This window comes from Pongo abelii, chromosome 6, assembly GCF_028885655.2.
Source record: "Pongo abelii isolate AG06213 chromosome 6, NHGRI_mPonAbe1-v2.0_pri, whole genome shotgun sequence".
NCBI lineage: Eukaryota > Metazoa > Chordata > Mammalia > Primates > Hominidae > Pongo > Pongo abelii.
In genome coordinates this window covers 38,631,406-38,647,951 of record NC_071991.2, presented here as the reverse complement: position 1 = coordinate 38,647,951, position 16,546 = coordinate 38,631,406, and positions in this window count along the sequence as shown.

Sequence of the window (16,546 nt, the reverse complement as noted above, 5' to 3'; positions counted from 1 at the left end):
GGATGGTTAATGGGTACAAAAAAATAGAAAGAGTAAATAGGACTTACTATTTGATATCACAACAGGTGCCTATAGTCAATAACAACTTAATCGTACACTTTCAAATCACTAGAAGAGTGTAATTGGCAACACAAAGGATAAATGCTTGAGGGGATGGATATCCCATTCTCCATGATATGATTATTTCACATTGCATACTTGTATCAAAATATCTCACATACCCCATGAGTATATATACTTACTATGTACCCCAAAAAAATAAAAAATAAAATATTTTTTAAAAAAGAAAACAGATGGTGATAGGCTGAAATAATATATATGTCACGTTCTTATTAATATCTATAATATAAATATTTTTTAAAAAATCAATAAGAACCTCCTCTCAAGATGGACAAAAATATTTATCAACAAATTATTCATGCAAAACCCCAAATGTTCTGTTTTCTACTGATGCATAACAAATTGCCACAAACTTAGTGGCTTAGAACAACTCTCATTTATTAGCACAAAGTCCTGTAGATAAGACATCTTTGTATGATTGGCTGTGTTCTTTGCTTAGATCTTTGCAAGGCTAAAATCAAGGCACTGGCCAGGCTGTGTCCCTTTCTGGAGGCTCTGGGGAAGAATCCTCTTTCAAGCGCATTCAGATGGCTGGCCAAATCCAGTTCCTTGCGATTGTTGAACTGAGATCCCTGCTTTCTTGCTGACTGAGCTGGGAACTGGTATCAGCTCCCAAACGCTGCCCACACTCCTTGACACATGGATCTTTCCAGGAGAGGAGAAACATTTTTACGCGTTATCCTCTCATGTGTTGAATTGCCATTGCCATGAAGAACCTAGTTCCTTTTAAGGTCTCACCTGATTAAGTCAGCACCATTTTAAATGTAACTTATTTGGGATTTTAATTAAGTATGCAAAGTCTCATTATAGTAACATCTGGGTAGCAGTAATTAACTGGGAGATTGTGTATACACAACATAGGCCATAAATTTGGGGTTTAATTTAGAATTCTGCCTACCACAAACAAGTAAATCAAGTGACATTCTATCTCACTGGTAATCACATAAATGAAATTGAAGCCAGAATAAAAGGTCACTTTGCACTCTGCATAGAAATAATTATACACACACACACCCCCATATAGTATATACATATGTGTGTTTGTGTACTCATGTAGTATACATATGTGTGTATATATGCTGTATATATACAGTATATAAATGAATGGATGTGCATGTATATCTAAAAATATGTAGGAAATTTACCATTCTCAATTAAGTGTTGAACCCATCTAGAGATCAAATTTGTACATGACGTGTGACAGGTAGCTATTTTTATTTTTTCTACCGAAGGGGAGAAATTATATTTTTTCTCAACCTTCATTAATTCATAGTTTGGACAGACTCCTGCAACAGAAGACAGATTAACAAGAGTAAAACAAGCAAGTTTATTGACACATGCAGTACATACCAAGTTGGAGAAACATAACTCAAGGTATCTGCTTAGAGTTTCAGTTTATCTAAGATCTTCAACAAAGAGTAATAAATTTAAGAGAAGCAATGGGACAAAAAGAAAAGCAGTCCCAGGCTTCCAAAGGCAGAAAAACTGTAGGAATGTAAATTTATGGGCAGACACTAATGGAGTAAATTCTGCTCACAGACTCCTCTGGCTCCATTTCTGGGCTGATTAAGGCTGTCTACAGTACAGGAAAATTTATATTCTGTCTTTAAGTGAAAAACAATGGGGAGGAGAGTGGAAAGACCTTTTGTCTTTGTGAATCTTTGTCCTGCTTTTGCACAGAGGGAAGCAGAGAGCTTCTCTGTACCTTAACTGTCTCCAGCTAAACAATCCTTTGTATTTTGGGAAGTTACACTCTGGTTTTCTTCACTACATACATGACCAACATTCCAGCCCCACTTTCTGTATAATATGTTATTTAAAAATGTATTTGTGATGTCAACTTTATTATCACCAAGTCTCTATTAATCCATAAATATGTTACTGTGGTCTCTTAAAATGTGATACTGGTCTGTTTGTTCTTACAAGAGTACAATACTCTGTTCATTACTATGACTTTATAGTATTTATTAATATGAAGTATGGTGATTATTTCTTACTGCTTTGCTTTTTAAACTTTGTCTTATCAATTCTTAGGATGTTATTCTTGTATGCAAATTTCAGAGTCAGTTGATCAAATGCATACACTAAATCTATCATTTTAAATTTAATTTCATTAAATGATAAAACAATCTGGAGAACTGATCCCTTTATGAGGTGATTGTTACATCCATGAACATGGTACACCTATTAATTCATTTTAAAAACATAATTAGAATTTTTAAATGTTCCTTCTTGTGAATTTTTTGTTATATTTGTTATGTGTAGTTTTTATGTGCAATTATGAGTGGTATATCATTTTCTATTATATTTTATCTTAGGCTAGCACAGTTTTGGAGTGGCATTTTGATTTTTATAACATAATATTTTGTTCAATAACTTTGTTGAACTCCCTTATGACTTCTAATACTTTTTTCTATTGATTTGATAGATATTCTCTATATATTACCAGAAAATAATTACTGTTTTAACTCTTTTCCTCCAAGCATAGTTTTTCTGTCTTTGTACTTTTAATTGTATTGCTCAATACACCTTGAATTATGCTGATCATTAATGATAATAGAAATAATCCCTGTTTTGCTATTATATTACACCTATTATAACAATGCAAAAAATAAATATAATTTTTAATACAAAATAAAATAAATATAATTTTTTTAATACAATGCTTTCTATAGCTAGTGATAAGATAGAATTTTATCAGATTAGGGAGCTTCCTTTTATTAATAAATCTCAGAAATTTTATCATCAATGACATTGAATGTTACTAAATGCCCTTCTTTAGAAACAAAAATATGTGTTTTTATCTTTAATTGAGGTGGTGAATACATAATGATTAAATAGTCAGGTAATTCTACAAGGCTTTTTTTTTTTTTAATGAAAACAAGTCTCTATTTCCTTTTCCGAATGTCTTATGCTCCACAGAGGTAACCACTATGAACTTCTTTAGCAATCCTTTTGATATTTAATCTCATGTCTCTAAACTATATAGCTATATTGGTATTATTATGCAGTTTTAACTAGCATATATTTCAATCCTACTAAGTACAAAGATTTAATGTTCTTTATCATCCTCCCTGCTCTTATGTCACACCTTTTCAGTTTACTTCCCTAGGCATTAAACATAATATTTGTTAGGTAAATACTAAGTGTTTACATTATTTTGTTAAACAAAAATTTACGGCTAGGCCTAATAATATATTTAAATTGATCTTTTCTGCAGAACTTTACTATGCTTTTGATGTTAATGTTTATTTGGGTTGTTTTACTGTTGTTTAGTTGATTAATTTTCAATATAATTATTATTTACTTAACCCAAGAATTACCATAATTATTTAAGCATTCTTTCAACATGTTCAGCTTTGGCAGTTATTTTCTCTTCCTCTGTGACTTTTGTCCTTCTCCTATCTTGCTGGAGAATCTCTTCCGGAGCCCTCCATCTCTAACTTGAATTAGCTGCTCTCTGCAACTGATAATCAGAGGAGGTTTAAAGATTTCCTTTTGCCAGCAAGCTGGAAAATTATTTCACTTCTTTTTGAGTTGAATATCTGCTTTCTCTATTTTGCATATTTTCATTTTTTGTCTAATACCATGTTTTGGTGAAAGACAGCCTCTAGAAGCTTCCTGAGAAAGAATGAATGAGAAGTATATCCCTGGAGACTTCTATGTCTTAAAATGCTTTTATTCTGTTTTCACACTTGTTACTACCACTGTGTGTCGATTTCTACATCAAAAGTCATTTTATTTTATAATGTTGAGAGCATCTCTCCATAAATTTCCAGATACTAACAATGTCATTAAAAGGTCTAAAGGTTTTCTAATCCTTTATACTTGAATAAGATTTCATAGGATCTTCTCTTCACCTCTACAGTCTGAAATGTGATAGTGTGCCTTGGTTGAGGAGGGGATTTTACTCATTGCTCAGGTGTGGCATAAGTTCTAAATGTAAGGCATAGTATTATGTGTGTTTTGATGTTTGGTGAAACCAGGAGAACTTTGATGGTCTAACTGTTGGCTCTCCTAGAGTTAGGAGAATGAATGGCTCCCATTCTGCTCCCACACGTAAGGCCTTCATAACAAACAAAGTTTCCTATCACAGAGACCAGAAACAGTTCCTTCTTATCCCTGAGGAGCAGGTTCCAGTTTCCTGCCAGCCTCCATAATTGTTCAAACAAGCAAATAAGCCAAACACATCCTCCCATAGAAACCAGGGGACACCTCACCCTCTTGTTACTACGAAGTCATCCTCCCCCAGACCCTGTTTGTTCACCATGTTCCCAAGAGCCACTTTGTGGCCCTATGTGACAGGCAGTGTCCACCTCCAGACTGTGAGTATATGTGACTATACACTAATGTCAACCTCATCTATCCATTGTAGGGTATTGTGTGTTCATACATGACCCTAGGGTAGAAATCTCTCCCCTGTCAACAGAGTGAATAAGAGGTGCTTGAAAGAATTGGCATCAGAAACAGGATGTTCTAACCACAACTGAGAACACTTGGTCAGCTTTAATATACAGTTTTAACTGTTTCCATTATATGGCAAAGTCTGACTACAACAGAAGTGCCATTGCTAGTGGCATTTGGTTTGGTTGCCATTGTATTATCTGCATTTGAGTGTTTCCACGTCTTTTCACTCTAAAATATCTTATGTCTAAGATAAGAATTATTATTAATGGACCATATACCCTTGTGATATGCCATTGAGTTCAGCCTGTGTTGGCAGGCAGTCTCTGAATCTCTACTTATAGAGGTGATAGTAACACATTCCTTTACCAGTTAGCACCTGATTGAGGGTTTACTGTGTGCCAGGCACATTGGAGGTGTGCAACATGCATTTTCCATTCAGCTTCACAACTACACATTGATGCTGGCACTATTGTTGCCCACAGGTCACAGACATGGAAACAAAGACAAGGAAAACAAATAACTTGCCCAAAATCCCATGGTATGTGAGTGGAGCTGGAGCTCTAATGGAAGTCCCTGTGGCTCCAGTGCCAGGACACTCAGCCAGCAGGCTGACTGTCTCCTTTCCTCAATTCTCCACAGTGGACTTTGAAGCCCTGTCTCCTCATAAAGCTTACAAGGGCATTTGAGGTACAAAAAGTAACAATAAGGGAAGGTAATAAAAATCTGTGACTTTGGGAAATTCATGTTAGCTCTTTGGGCCTCAGTTTCCCTATCTTCAAAATAGGAACGAGAGGTTCTGTCCTATAAAAATAAATGATGGTTGTGAGGATAAAGCATCAAACTGAATATGAAAGATCACTACTAATTAGGAGTAGAACTATATGGCCAGATGATGAAAAGGCTCACAGAAAAAGTTGGTAATTATCAACTCTGCTTCTAGTTTAGTTTCCATGTACACAAATAGATGAAACAGATTCAGAGGGTTTGTTGCTGTTGTTCATGTATCTTACTAAAAAACACAGACTCACACTGTAAATATTACTCTAAATTTGATAAAGCTGATTTTTGCTTTTTCTCCTTTGAGTAGTCCTTCCATACCACCCTACCTGTGTTCTGCTAGCTTCCTCCTTCTGCTCTTCAATATTTCTGGCTCTCAGATTTCAGATTCCAAACTTGTTGCCTTTCACAATGGAAAAACCATGCACGTACTTTAAAAAAGTACTTGTTGATGATAAACTCACATAACAACATGGTTAGAATGACATTTGAGGCCATATGGACCATGTGGGATCACACGTATTTGCCTAGAAAAAGAAGGTCAGGACCTGGAGTGTTGCAAGAGCAAGGGAGCAGCAGCAGCAGATGCAACTGGGTGTTGGTTGTAAGCTTAAGTAAAGTTTACACATTTGGTGGGGGAATGAAAGGCTTGCTTATCTGAGCTACGTCAACTAAATAAAGATTATACAATCAGGGTTTGCCAGGATGATTTACTTTCACCCAAGTACATTATTTCATTTGACTTCAAAGGTTTCTCCCCTCTCCTCTCAGGCCCCATCCAGGAACCACCTCACTAGCACTCTGGGGTCTGCCAGATTTATTTTTCTTAGTCATTCTACACTTCTTATTGCAATGATGCTGGGCGCTTCCTGATGTTGGGAGTTGAAGAAAAGGACAAATCGTAATTTATGACTGTTTACTCCAGAATTTCAGGGTTGCACACAGGTCACTTCAGCAAGTGTAGCTGAATCCTGATGTAGACGGGATAAGGGCTGCCTTGAATTACAGGTGAGACCTCAGCAGATCACACATGTTGCACAGGAACTCACATCACATACTATTTCTTTTCAATGCCTCGGACCCCAGCCACAGTCAGAACGGCAGACCCTCATTCCTCCACATCCTCACTGTTGATGCCAAAGCCTTGACTCACATTAATTCTCACCTTCCCTGGCTGCATTCTAATCACTTGTCTCTCTCTGCAGCCTGGAGCCCTGCTGTGTCTTGTCACATCTTCAATTACTGTCCAGTATCCAAGTGATTAATTCCCTAGCCCTCCCCTCACAGATCCAGTTGTGTTTTCTCTCTTCCTTCTTTTCAGACCATACGCCACAGTCGATCACCAGTCTCCACTGTCATGGCATATGCCCCAAACACATCCCTCTCCATTGCTGACATCATTATTTCTATCTGGAGCACACTAGTGCTTCTCCACATGTACCAATCCCACTCCTCTGTCAGAGGCCAGCTCTTGAACAAGGAGCTCATCATCAGCCTCCTCCTGGATAAGTCCTCTGTCTCTTCCTCAGATGCTCATGTAATGTTAACTGATCATCACCAATGGCAATGTCTTTTCAGTTTTAGTAATGTCTGAGAACTACATCCTTATAGGAAAGAAAATGAACAGAGAAAAGGAATGATTCAGGGAGGGTTTTTGTTTTTAACTTTTATGCTAGGTTCAGGGATACATGTACAGGTTTGTTATATAGGTAAACTCATGTCACGGGAACTTTGTGTACAGGTTATTTAATCACTCAGGTACTAAGTATAGTACCCAACAGTTATGTTTTCTGATCCTCTCCCTCCTCTCTCAAGTAAGCCCCAGTTTCTGTTGTTCCCCTCTATGTATTCATATGTTCTCATTACTTAGCTACAACTTATAAATGAGGACATGCAGTATTTGACTTTCTGTTCTTGTGTTAGTTTGCTAAGGGTATGATCCCCAACTCCATCCATGTTTCTGCAAAAGACAAGATCTCATTCTTTTTTTATAGCTACGTAGTATTCCATGGTGTATATGTACCACATTTTCCTTATCCAGTCTACCATTAGTGGCCATTTAGGTTGATTCCATGGTTTTGCTAGTGTGAATAGTGTTGCAGTAAACATATACATGCATGTGTCTTTGTGGTAGAATGATTTATATTCCTTTGGGCATATACCTAGTAGCGGGATTGCTGGGTTGAATGGTAGTTCTGTTTTTAGCTCTTTGAGAAATTACCACGCTACTTTCCACAGTGGATGAACTAATTTACACTCCCACCAACAGTGTATAAGTGTTCCTTTTTTTCTGCAACATCACCAGCATCTGTTATTTTTTGATTTTTTAATAATAGCCATTTGATTTAAGGAAAGTTATCAACAAAGGAATATCTAACAAGAGTGTGGGCATAGGAGAAACACAAGGGATGGTGTAGCCTCCTGAACCTTAGTAGCAGCAGAGCTGTAACCACTTCTGGGCCAGAGGTGCAGGGAAGAAGTGACTGGTCCCCAGAGAGAGTGTTTTACAGCACAGTCCACATACAGGGGCAGTAACATTTACTAAGGGCACAGCTAGCTGGAGGTACCTTCACAAGGAAGAAGGCAGAGGTTTATAAACCCAGACTTACTCTCTGTTTCCCCTCCCATGTCCTGTTAGGATTGGCCAAATCCAGCCAGGAGCCAGGGGCATAGGGGCTCTTTGATGAAATTTATACAGCTTGGGCTTCTGCTGCAGGAAGCAGATTGGAGAAGAGTGGAAAGAAAATTTGGAGGGTAAATAACAGACCACTCCTGTTGCCCTCCACATGGGGAATGCACAAAGTCTCATCAACTACTTGCAGAGTGATGTCAATCTGGCCTTGCCACTGAAACCTAAAATTTGAGGAATTGCCAGGGTGTTCATATAGGACAAGTATGGGTTATGTGGTTTGGGTCTCTGTCCCCAACGAAATCTTATGTTGAAATGTAATCCCCACTGCTGGAGGTGGGGCCTGGTGGGAGGTGATTGGATGATTGTGGTGGTTTCTCATGGTTTAACATCATTCAGCCTTGGTGCTGTTGCCACAATAGAGAGTTCTCATGAGATCTGGTTGTTTAAAACTGTGTGGCACCTCTCCTTTCTATCCCTTGGTCCTGCTCCTGCTGTGTAAGATGCCTGTTCCTACCTTGCCACCTGCCATGAGTAAAAGCTCCCTGAAGCCTCTCCAGAAGCTGATGCAACCATGCTTCCTGTACAGCCTGCAGAATTGTGAGCCAAATAGACCTCTTTTCTTATAAATTACCCAGTCTCAGGGATTTCTTTATAGCAGCACGAGAAGGGACTAATACAATAAGAAACAAAGGACACAGTTAAGAAGGATAAACTAGAACATGGGAATGAATGTAGAGCTATATCCCTAACCGTTCATCCTCTCATAAAACCAGGAACATCACCCAGTACTCAGCCTACTCCCAGGTTGTCTCTTCCCTGTCTGCAGAGCTACCTCTGTGAGGCTGTGGCATGGTGTCCACCCTCTCAGGGTTGGTGTTTCTGTCCTGTGCAGATCTGTCTGTGGATGAGATCAAATTTCATTCTCTTCCATTAACTGGTCATTGGGAATTCCTCATTAGACCACACGTGTGGGAGGAAAAAGCAGTGAAGCAGTACAATCAGGTTGCCATGGACATCAGAGCCACTTGTTTTTTGTGTGTGTTTAGTTGGCCTTTCTGTCCCTGTTCAGGCCTCATCTAATTTTTTATCACTTCCATTTTATCATGTAATATTTTAATACAAATCTAGCTTTAAGGTTTGGAGCATCAGGAAGCAAATAGTTCATCACAGAAAATTAGGGTTACATGGCTACATAGTGTCCCGTAATAAATTATTCAGTCTCCAGAGGCTTGGAAACAAGCCAGGCACTGCTTTTACAGTGCAGCGAAATGCAAGTATGGCTCATCACCAAACTCTCAGGGGCTCTCCTGTGACTCTCCTAACAAGGCTTTCTGAGGGCTCCCTAGACAAGAGTATATTATTTTCCATAAACACTTCTTGTGGCTTTGCTGGGTCATAAGGTGTACATGGCAGGGTGGCTGCCTGGATCTGCCTCAGAGACCTTTCTTGATCCCTCACCTTGCTCAAAACTGACAGTCTTGCAATTACACTTAAATGGGCAAAAACAGCAATATATAGATACATATATGGCATTTGTTGCCTCTAAAATCTAAAGAAACACACCAAGCTAGGAGGGCTTTTAGCAGAAAGAAAGGTTGCGGGCTCTCTCCAAGGTCACACAAGGTCACATCCTTCTCCTAGAGTCAACCTGCGTCCAACACTAAGTCAGTACAGGATATAAAAGGCCAAGTCTTCTTGCCCCAGGACAACTCTGAAGGCCCACATCATCTTGCAGATCTATCCATATGATTGGCTAAGCCCTTTGGGAGGCTGAATCACACGCTACCATGTCCTGTTTTTCTTTCTTCCTCACCAAGTGTTGATCAGAAGAGTTCAATACAGTGAGCTGCCTGCAGGTGAGTCTTTATCTCCGAGTCTGTTGTCTTGGAGCAAAGGGGTGCAATCCATAGAAACAACTCACTCTAGAATAAATGCCACCACATCTCTAAGCTTGTGCAGGGTTGAACTCCTATCCTAGGTACCCACATACACCACTCAGGCCTCTGGGGTAATGGCTACCTGTGCCCATCAGGTTCAGTGAGCCTGATACCATCAAAGTAAAGAAGAGTGTGATGTTCTATGGGTAGGTCAAGTTTCCTCCAAACTAGAGTTTGAGAGAAAGCAAGGGAGTTGAGACAGCCCAGGGGCAATTTTCCTGTGGGTCCTGTCCTGCAAATTTATCCCAATTTCCCTCACTAATGGTACTAAAGTGGAGGAAAAAATTCAAGTCAATAGCTATCTTGCTACCTACTGAAAGCCAGGACTTATATCCAATAAAAAAAAAAATACCACATCTCGCTCTACACAGGATTGCGAGGGTCACATCATGGGGTTTATCCCAATCTGTTGTCATCATTTTCAAGACATGTGTGGCACTTGTACTTCACAGAGCTTGTCTGAATTTATCCCCATTCTCAGGACTCCTCTAGTCTTGCACTACAAAAAAAGTTACCAGAAAAAGTGATACGACTCACCATCCCACACTTCGCACTTCTCAGGACTTTTATTGTGGCACTGATCTTAGTTGAATTTCTCCTGGGGATGTTTTGTTGTTTATTTTTTTAACTTTTGTTTTGGAGGGTGGGAAGGTCCTAGAGATTGTTCAGGTCAACCTTCTCAGACACAAGGCATGAGAAAGCTGAGGGATTCTGAGGGATTGGACCTGAAAAATACAGGTAGGAAATATGTGAGATGTGAATCTGTCTTTTCTCCTGAAATTGGCTACAACAGATATTCACATCAATTTTAACGATATGTTTATATCCAAACTCAGTTAGGAGTCTTAAAAGAGAGAGAGAGAGAGAGATGAAATCTTTCCCAGGCTGGAATGAAGTGGTGCGATCATAAGCTCACTGCAGTCTTGACTTCCTGGGCTCAAGGGATTCTCCCACCTTTGCCTCCTAAGAGCTGGGACTCGAGGTGTGCACCACCATGCCCAGCTAATTTATTTTTATTTTTATTTTTCATATAAATAGTGTCTCTCCATCTTGCGCAGGCTGGTCTCAAACTCCTGGGCTCAAGCAATCTTCCTGCTTCGGCCTCTCAAAGTGCTGGGATTACAGGCATGAGCCATTGCATCTGGCCCTAACTCAGTAAAAGTCTTAATTTTCAGTGGGTATTCAGGAAAGGAATGATCAGAGCAGACAGAAAAAAAAGAGCTCTTGGAAATTAAAAAACAAAACTATATATTATTTAAATCCACAAATAAACAATACCAAAATTGGCACAAAACTGGGACAGATGAATACCCAGATGACAAAATGAATATATTTGAGACATTTCTCAAATTATCGTTTAAGGCTGGTGTAAGGGCATGCTAACAACTTTTTGTATTGATTTAACAGCCAGGAAACTTGCTGAACAGTCTAAGTAGACCTGGTGAATTGTAGATTCCCTTGGATTTTCTATGTAGATATTCACCTTATTGGCAGATAATGACAAGTTTCCATTCTGTCCTTACATTTCTTATTGCTTTTCTCATCTCAGTTTTCTCTGTAGGATGTCCTGTACAATGTAAGCAGACATTATGATAGTAAGACTTTTACCTGCTTCCTGGCTGTGAAAGGAATGCATCTAGCAAGTCATCAATATGTATGACATTTGTTAAGGTTTCTACAGATAATACAGAAATTTTCTGTGCTCCTTTGATGGAAAGAAATATTGGATTTCATTAAATATTTTTTCTGTCTCATTTGAGATGGTCATGATTATTCTCCTGTTTGTCAATGGTAAATTATACCAATGAATTTATAAATGTTAAATAATGTATAAATGTGAAACCTAACTGGTAATAATTTGCTGATTCTACTTAAATTGAAGAATTGGGCAAACAAACATTTATTCAGAATGCTTTTACATTATTTTCTTGTTGGAGATATCAATGCTATACAATCATGATAAAATAGATTAGAAGGTTTTTCTTTATTTTCTATGCGCTAGAACACTTGGTATAAAATAGGATTTGAATCCCTAGCAATTTAGGAAAACTTTCCTAAGTACTTGGATCAGTAAAGGTCTTGATTTCTCAGTGATAGTATGTGTGTGTTTACCCATGTAGAGTAAACACTCAATATTTATTGATTATAAGTCCTTTTTAGTTTCTTATTCTGAGTCAGTTTTGTTGCTATAGAATGATTTTTTCTAAGTTGTTCATTTATTGTTTAATTTATTGGTGTAGCTGTTCATAGTATTTTCTTGTATTTTAAAAAATCTTGGGTTTATCCATAGTCATAATGTAACTAAACTATGGATAAACAAATATTATAGTCATAATACGTGTCCAATTCTATATTTAATCCTATTAAATTGTGCTTCAGCTCTTCTATATTTAATCCTATTAAATTGTGCTTCAGCTCTTGTGTTTTTGAAGTATTGTTATATTCTTAGTTGTTTACAATCTTGTCTACATTTTATATTTATTTATTTATTTATTTTTTGAGACAGAGTCTCGCTCTGTTGCCCAGGCTGTAGTGCAGTGGCGCGATCTTGACTCACTGCAGCCTCTGTCTCCCAGGTTCAAGTGATTCTTCTGCCTCAACCTTCCAAGTAGCTGAGATTACACGCTCCTGCCACCACGCACAGCTAATTTTTTTTGTATTTTTAGTAGAGACGGGGTTTCACCATGCTGGTTTTGAACTCCTGACCTCAAGTGATCTTCCCACCTTGGCCTCCCAAAGTGCTAGGATTACAGGCGTGAGCTACTGCACCCAGCCATTTTTTCATATTTTAAAAAATTTTATTTGTGTCTACTCTCTTTTGGGTTTTAAAACACTTGATTAGCATTGCTAGTTTATTACATTTTGAGCTCCTTAAATACAGTTATTTAAGCTGTAAGTTTCATTCTTAGTTCTGCTTTAGCAGCTTTCTCCAAATTTATATGTTTGATGTTTTTATTTTCCATCAGGTCTAAATGTTCCATACTTTCTCAAACCACTCTTTTTTCAATTTTGTAGATTTTTGTCACATTTAACTTCATTTAACTTCATTTCACTATTTCCTGTGAGATGTTAATAATAATATTAGATGAAACTTGCTCTGTGGACTCAAGTTTTGTCAGTTTTTCTAAATATATTGTGTTTTCTCTTATTTTTTCTAATTATTGGGTGTTTATTATATCAAGCTTTTTTGCTTCTTTATTTGTAATTAATGGAGATACTTAATTGTGTGTCAGTTTAGCCTTTTGTGTATTAGATTTTGCTTTTTATATATTAAACCTCTCTTCTCAGTTACAAATATTTTCAGGATTATCATATTTCCCTATTCATTTATTCATTTGAACCCATTGGTTCTTTATCCTTACATTCTTTATTAGTACAGTGTTAATATACTACATCATATTTTTCAGATTGGTGTTTTCTCCTTATAGCTTTTTTATGTATTCTGTCAGCATCCACGTGCTTTAATATTTTAATAATCATCACAGGAGCTTATAATACAAGCTGAGAACTGGAAATTTAGAAGTCACGCTTCACCTGTTAACTGTTGTTGTGAATTTTATTGTATTTGAATTTATTTTTACTTTTTTTCCATTTTTGTTTTATTTTTATCATATTGTCCTTTGTTAGATTTTTTTCCATCTCTGACTTTAACTGGTAGATCAAATTTTCTTTATTTTATTTTCAAACTTGTTTTGGTTATATATTCCTTCAGTAGTTGCTTAACATTTTAATATATATAAATGAGTCAGTATTTAAATTTACTCACTTTTAAGTCAGGCACAGTGTCTTATGCCTGTAATTCCAGCACCTCGGGAGGCTGAAGCAGGAGAATTGCTTGAGGTCAGAAGTTAGAGAGCAGCCTGGGCCATATAGCAAGATCCCATTTCTACAAAATATAAAAAGTTAACTGTGCATGTTGATGGTCTTCTGTAGTCCTAGCTACTTGAGAGACTGAAGTGGGAGGATCACTTGAGCCCAGGAGTTCAAGGTTACGGTGAGCTATGATGGCACCACTATACTCCAGCCTGGGTGAGAGAGAGAGACCCTGTCTCTAAAAAAACAAAAAAAATTAATGATAATAAACTTATTCAAATCTCTAGTGCCTACTAAATAATAGAAAACCTTTTCCTTTAACATTCTGCAGTTTTAGTAGGATATGTCTCTATGTGCATTTACATAGTTTTCTTTCATATATGTTACTCTCAGGACTTAGGTCTACACTCACTTTTAAGAAACCTCAGCAGTATCTTGCTAGGTACAGTACTCACTGTCATTCATTTATTCATTCAACAAATGTTGATTGAACATTGACCCTGTGCCAGACACTAATCTAAATGTGGAGACTCAGGTTGTGACTGAAACAGTAAACATTTCTGCATTTACAGAGCTTGTATTCTATTGGTGGTGCAAAACAAAATAAAGTAAAAAACAAAAGAGGTAAATTAATTGTATTATCTGTCAGATAAGTGACATGAGGAATACAGAAGTTAAAGCAAGGGAGATGTTTTAATTATTTATTCATATTCTAATTTATTCATGCCAAATTTAAGATATGATATGAAGGTAAATCCTCCCAGGTAATTGGGTATTTAAGCAAGAGCCTAAAGAAGAGCTCTAGGCATAGGAAGCAGCCCACAGATTTTGGGGTCCAGAAGACGTGAGTCTGTGGGGCCAGAGCAAAGTGCTCGGGGGAGGAGGGAGCAGTAGGAGATGACCCTGGGACGCATGATGATGCAGAAAAGGGGCTCCCTGAGTGAGTGTGGACTGGCTCTCCCTTGAGTTTGGGAAGCCGTGGGAGGACTAAGAGGCAGAGGGCATAATGTAACCTATTTATAAGCACTAGCTTGCTGTCTGTGGTGATAACAGATCCTCAAAGGACTGGGACAAAAACAGAGACACCCCGAGGATGCTCTTCACTGATGCTGGTGGTGACCTGAACAGAGGGTGGTAAAGGTGACGAGTTTATCAAAGGCTGTCACTTGAATTATGGCCAGTGTGATTTGCTGACAGGCCTGAAATGAGGTGCAAGAGAAATGACCCCCCAGGGCCTGGTTGAAGTTGAGGTTCACTGAGAAAGGCAGACAACAGGAGCAGATTTGTGTAGAACAAACAGGGCTTCAACTCTGGGAGGTCATGTGTGAGACACGCAGGAAACATTGAAATGGCAAAAAGAAGGGCTTTGGGTGAAAGAAAATGCAGTTTACTGGGAAAGATTTGGGGCTGAGATATAAACCGATAATCAACAGATAACTAATACTTAAAGCCATGTGGCTCCATGAAGTTACCAAGGAGGCAAGGAAAGGAAAGACAGGAATAGGCTGAGCCCTGAGCCCTGGATGTAGTTCACGTGCAGAGACCAGATGCCCCAGGCAACAGGGAGCAGAAAGACCCCAGGCAGGGCGGGTGTCAGGAATCCAAATGAAGGCAGCGTGCATAGAGGAGGGGCTACAATTGGGTTTCCAAGCCTTGCTACCACAGGCTGGCAGATGGAGTTTCACTTCCCTCCTGTTCAAGGAGACTTTCTCATTCACCTTTCAGGAGTCTCAGTGCTTGGTGGCCCCTCGTGCCTTCTGTTTCACGTGGGCACTCAACACCAGATGCCCCATGTTTCACTCTGCTCCCCTGTGCTGTTGTGAGAGGTGTTGGAACCAGAGTCACTCCATCTTGAATAACGGCTGCTTGAAATGAGGCCCTGTGCTCTGCCTATGCTATGGAGCAGCTATTCTTTATTCTTCTGCTTTCCAGATAAAATTGCTTTCACCTTATTCTGTGGGCTCACCCTGAATTCTTTCTTGTGTGACATCCAAGAACCCCCTCTTGGGGTGTGGATCAGGACTCCTTTCCAGTAATATCTTCCATGACAAACCACAAAGAGACGATAATGTAGAGACCCCTGACCCAAAAGAAACAGACTGCAGCACCAATTGGCTGGCTTTGTGTAAGTGGTGGGGTATTTTGTCATGGGTAAAGGATAAAATTGTGTTACAGGCCCAATTTTGGAAGGTTAGAGATCGTCTTAATAAATAGGGGCTTAAAGGTGCCTCTTAGTAAAGTGCAAGGCCGTTTGTCTGAACTTGGATTAGAGGACCAACTTAGGAAGGTTAGAGTCCTAAGACAGAGGGGCTCAGAGGTCCTCCTCGGTAAGGCCCCATTTGGTTAAAAACAGATTTGGCACTCCGATATGTTAACCACTGTTCTCTTTGGATTAATCTGCCTTGCACTCTGCTGATGGCTGTGGGTAACAGTATTAGGCATATGCCAGTTCAGGGGACATGGGGAGCTTTTCCTCCTCCAAAGGGGGAAACTTGAGAGCTAATGGGACTGCTGGAAAACAACCCTTTATGACTGACAAGTGGCCACTTAAACTTTGATTCAGTGCTGCTGCAATGGGTGGGTCTTTCTTTGGTCTCCCTGAGCTTCTCTCCTTCCCAACCCTGCCACAGGCAATGCTTTTCTTCCTCCCCTTTCCTCCCCCCTCTTTCTCTCCTTTCTCTTTTCCATCTTTTCTGTCACTCAGGGTGACTGTCTGCTCTTCCAGCTTGCCCAGAGACCATGTTTTGAAACTCCCGATCAGAGATCATTCCACCCCACTTTGAGTGGATCAAAGATGACAGGACCCAATGGGGGCACATTTGAATCTTGCCAGGTTGATATTGGGTGCTGAGCAGGGTGG